The 5218-nt window shown below is 37.7% G+C and overlaps 2 long non-coding RNA genes across 4 annotated transcripts; one reads left to right on the top strand and one right to left on the bottom strand.

The window, feature by feature from the left end:
- Positions 1-631: 631 nt before the first annotated feature.
- LOC145434930 (uncharacterized) lies at positions 632-2403 on the bottom strand. Of its 2 annotated transcripts, XR_013913639.1 has the most exons (3): positions 1391-2403; positions 1044-1138; positions 632-710 (listed from the first exon to the last, which is right to left on the bottom strand). It is a non-coding gene; the product is annotated as an uncharacterized LOC145434930 (long non-coding RNA). The 2 variants fall into 2 exon arrangements; XR_013913638.1 differs by lacking the exon at positions 1391-2403 and having other exon boundaries at positions 1044-1280.
- Positions 2404-3262: 859 nt separating this feature from the next.
- Positions 3263-4092, top strand: LOC145435798 (uncharacterized). Of its 2 annotated transcripts, XR_013914029.1 has the most exons (3): positions 3263-3333; positions 3586-3680; positions 4014-4092. It is a non-coding gene; the product is annotated as an uncharacterized LOC145435798 (long non-coding RNA). The 2 variants fall into 2 exon arrangements; XR_013914028.1 differs by lacking the exon at positions 3263-3333 and having other exon boundaries at positions 3400-3680.
- The last annotated feature ends 1126 nt before the right edge of the window (positions 4093-5218 follow it).

The raw sequence follows: 5218 nt of genomic DNA on the forward strand, positions 1-5218 counted from the left end.
TAATGTAGTTACACATTCTAGTTGTTTTGATGTAAGGAAAAAATCATTCGATAACTCGATAGTTAACACGCGTTGATGTAACTTTCCTCATTTGTATGCATAGCCTACGCGAAATTATTATTAGCATCTTCGAAACTTTTGGTCTAGTTCATCCGCTTGCATTTCGAAACGGACCATCACGACAAGACTCTAACCCGCCACATCCGAGGTTTCAGTTGATCATATCGAAGAATATCATGTCCATTCGTGTTACCACCCACAGATTGCGCCACTGCCTCATCAATAATTGTTACGTCATCATCATCACTAGCTTCCGGCTCTTTACTATACATAACGTGCTGTTCACCGTATCGATAGCACCAACGAATATCCGTGAAAGGGTTGTAATCTCGGTGAAATAGTGTGCGACACATTTTTCCACAATTCGAATGCATGTCGGTTCATACTAAGACCATGTTACGGTCAAATATGTGTGTTTTTCTGTCTCCAAGTCAGCTACCCCCACATTGAATGTACAGAGTCGGTGTCAAATTTCTACAGCTACGTAAGGGAATTTTTAGGGTTACCCAGAATGACGATTTTTTCAATATATTTGAGAAATGACATAACGCACCTTTAGGGCTGTGCAATCTGTTCCATCATTATACGCTTGTAAGTCGCCCCGAGCATTCGTGTGTCAACGAGTATGCAGTAATCATTTTCTTCGCTACCTGAAATGGAACGATTTAGCTTCAAACTCAACGCATTAGCATAGCGAATTTAAGTATAGATGATAAATAATATACAGTATAGCTCTACCTTATTAATTCATAATATTGTAACCACAGCGAGATTCGAGTAATAAGCGGGGCTAGATAGTCTACCCTAAACAGAGAACTTGCATATACATTCGAATTTATGCGACTTCGGCTATATTGCCGGTTAACATTATAGCCGCGCACAGGACTGATTATTACGTTATAGCTATTTAAATGGTACGATATAGGAGAAATCTCGGTACGCTGGCGATTTTTTCATAATAGTTGAGAAATGATATAACGCACCTTTAGGGCTGTGCAATTTGCTCCATCATCATACGCTTGTAACTCGTCCCGGGCTTGAATGTGTCCGCGAATATATGCCGTGATCATTTTCTTCGCTACATGAAATGAGACGATATAGCTTCAAACTCAACGCATTAGCATGCTAAATTTAAAAAAATAGGTCGTAAATAATATAGCGAAGCTCTACTTAATTAAATCTTAATATTGTAATAGCACAAATTATGACGTAGCGTGATCTAGGTATTACTATAGATGTAATATATGATTATTCAGCATTCGAAATGATAAGCTTCAGCCATGAAACTCTGGTGATTTTTTCAATATAATTGAGAAATGATATAACGCACCCTTAGGACTGTGCCATCTGCTCCATCATTATACGCTTGTAAGTCGTCCTGGGCTTGCGTGTGTCAACGAGTATGCTTATGATAATGCACCATGTCAAATTTTGTTACGCATTTCATGATTGAACAACTTTAAAACTAATCCAGTTCCATGCCGACTTTTGCGGGGGCGTAGCACGTACCTATGCATACTCAACTTTAATAACGGAATTACCGAGCTTAACATTGAATGCGCAACTTGAAGATCGGTTCATAGGTGTAGGACATTATGACAATGGAACATACCACTGCGCTAACTTTCAGAATTGTTAAGTATAGTACTCGCACTTTGTGAGAATACCCAAGTAGGTTTTTTTTTTGCCTACATGCACCAAATACTCTCAAGTCCTTATGATATTGGAGTACATCAACTTCATGATAGCTAGAGTATTGAACAGAAATGAACCTAGAGTACTAACGTTTTACTTACTCGGAAATGACTACTTCTACCTTATTTTAAAGGATACCTCGTTCGAAGCGAAATTTATGTGGTTTTGGATAATATCCAATATGTAGGCTCACTTTGAAGGGTACTTCCTAAAACTCAAATATTGCGCAAAAGTACAATTAGGGATCTAAAAGTAACTAATATAGATGGTTATTTCCGTAGATAACTTACCCTCTACTCAAGAGGTTTTTCAGGTGGAACTACCTACTTTTAGGACTGTGTATGTCAAAGTAGTTTGGGCTTACGTTTATATCACCTTGACAAGTGGCATTATCAGACATGAAAATGATATTATCACGTAATACCAGAAGTTAACACACGTCAATGTGTTTCGGAATTCACGAGAAATTGGTTATTAAGAGAAGTATATTCTTGTGTACACAATAGCGGAGAGAATATTTAAAATGTAGTAAGCAGGCCGATGGGTATTCATTGAGTTGTATAAGCATAAAAAACATTCCCGCGCGCTCCTAAACCCTGCCTAACCCTACCACCTAATCCTAAGACGCGCGCGGGAATGTTTTTTATGCTTATACAACTCAATGAATACCCATCGGCCTGCTTACTACATTTTAAATATTCTCTCCGCTATTGTGTACACAAGAATATACTTCTCTTAATAACCAATTTCTCGTGAATTCCGAAACACATTGACGTGTGTTAACTTCTGGTATTACGTGATAATATCATTTTCATGTCTGATAATGCCACTTGTCAAGGTGATATAAACGTAAGCCCAAACTACTTTGACATACACAGTCCTAAAAGTAGGTAGTTCCACCTGAAAAACCTCTTGAGTAGAGGGTAAGTTATCTACGGAAATAACCATCTATATTAGTTACTTTTAGATCCCTAATTGTACTTTTGCGCAATATTTGAGTTTTAGGAAGTACCCTTCAAAGTGAGCCTACATATTGGATATTATCCAAAACCACATAAATTTCGCTTCGAACGAGGTATCCTTTAAAATAAGGTAGAAGTAGTCATTTCCGAGTAAGTAAAACGTTAGTACTCTAGGTTCATTTCTGTTCAATACTCTAGCTATCATGAAGTTGATGTACTCCAATATCATAAGGACTTGAGAGTATTTGGTGCATGTAGGCAAAAAAAAAACCTACTTGGGTATTCTCACAAAGTGCGAGTACTATACTTAACAATTCTGAAAGTTAGCGCAGTGGTATGTTCCATTGTCATAATGTCCTACACCTATGAACCGATCTTCAAGTTGCGCATTCAATGTTAAGCTCGGTAATTCCGTTATTAAAGTTGAGTATGCATAGGTACGTGCTACTCCCCCGCAAAAGTCGGCATGGAACTGGATTAGTTTTAAAGTTGTTCAATCATGAAATGCGTAACAAAATTTGACATGGTGCATTATCATAAGCATACTCGTTGACACACGCAAGCCCAGGACGACTTACAAGCGTATAATGATGGAGCAGATGGCACAGTCCTAAGGGTGCGTTATATCATTTCTCAATTATATTGAAAAAATCACCAGAGTTTCATGGCTGAAGCTTATCATTTCGAATGCTGAATAATCATATATTACATCTATAGTAATACCTAGATCACGCTACGTCATAATTTGTGCTATTACAATATTAAGATTTAATTAAGTAGAGCTTCGCTATATTATTTACGACCTATTTTTTTAAATTTAGCATGCTAATGCGTTGAGTTTGAAGCTATATCGTCTCATTTCATGTAGCGAAGAAAATGATCACGGCATATATTCGCGGACACATTCAAGCCCGGGACGAGTTACAAGCGTATGATGATGGAGCAAATTGCACAGCCCTAAAGGTGCGTTATATCATTTCTCAACTATTATGAAAAAATCGCCAGCGTACCGAGATTTCTCCTATATCGTACCATTTAAATAGCTATAACGTAATAATCAGTCCTGTGCGCGGCTATAATGTTAACCGGCAATATAGCCGAAGTCGCATAAATTCGAATGTATATGCAAGTTCTCTGTTTAGGGTAGACTATATAGCCCCGCTTATTACTCGAATCTCGCTGTGGTTACAATATTATGAATTAATAAGGTAGAGCTATACTGTATATTATTTATCATCTATACTTAAATTCGCTATGCTAATGCGTTGAGTTTGAAGCTAAATCGTTCCATTTCAGGTAGCGAAGAAAATGATTACTGCATACTCGTTGACACACGAATGCTCGGGGCGACTTACAAGCGTATAATGATGGAACAGATTGCACAGCCCTAAAGGTGCGTTATGTCATTTCTCAAATATATTGAAAAAATCGTCATTCTGGGTAACCCTAAAAATTCCCTTACGTAGCTGTAGAAATTTGACACCGACTCTGTACATTCAATGTGGGGGTAGCTGACTTGGAGACAGAAAAACACACATATTTGACCGTAACATGGTCTTAGTATGAACCGACATGCATTCGAATTGTGGAAAAATGTGTCGCACACTATTTCACCGAGATTACAACCCTTTCACGGATATTCGTTGGTGCTATCGATACGGTGAACAGCACGTTATGTATAGTAAAGAGCCGGAAGCTAGTGATGATGATGACGTAACAATTATTGATGAGGCAGTGGCGCAATCTGTGGGTGGTAACACGAATGGACATGATATTCTTCGATATGATCAACTGAAACCTCGGATGTGGCGGGTTAGAGTCTTGTCGTGATGGTCCGTTTCGAAATGCAAGCGGATGAACTAGACCAAAAGTTTCGAAGATGCTAATAATAATTTCGCGTAGGCTATGCATACAAATGAGGAAAGTTACATCAACGCGTGTTAACTATCGAGTTATCGAATGATTTTTTCCTTACATCAAAACAACTAGAATGTGTAACTACATTAAAAAACGTGTCTAAATGAGCTCCAGGGCATTGTGATTATGCGGCATACCAAATTTCATCACACATTGCATGATGGAACAACTTTAAAACTAACGCAGTTCTATAGCAACTTTTGCCTAAATCTGTCACTTTTTACGTGGAGGGAGTACATAGCGAAGTACTTGTACATTTTGGAGCACTCAATTATAGGTTTGGCCTGCTTGTGCTATACTTAATGAATCACTCCTGTGTCACGCACTTTAGTATTAGGTCCATATACGCAATAAGCTACTTTAGTATTCTGATGGTTTGGGATAAAATGTAATTTTTCGTGCTTTTTTATTTTTTAATAAAATCAGTATTCATTTTACAGAAACGTCGTGTAAAGGTAAAGTACTTGTACATTTCGGAGTACTCAAGTATAAGTTCTGGTTAGCTAAATTTCGATGTCATAGAAATACCACAAACTGTGCTACTTGCACTTCTTCAGAGTACTCAATTAGGTTTTTAGCTATAT

Source organism: Botryllus schlosseri, chromosome 3 (assembly GCF_051294905.1).
Source record: "Botryllus schlosseri isolate E-star chromosome 3, Bs_hap1, whole genome shotgun sequence".
NCBI classification, from domain to species: Eukaryota; Metazoa; Chordata; class Ascidiacea; order Stolidobranchia; family Styelidae; genus Botryllus; species Botryllus schlosseri.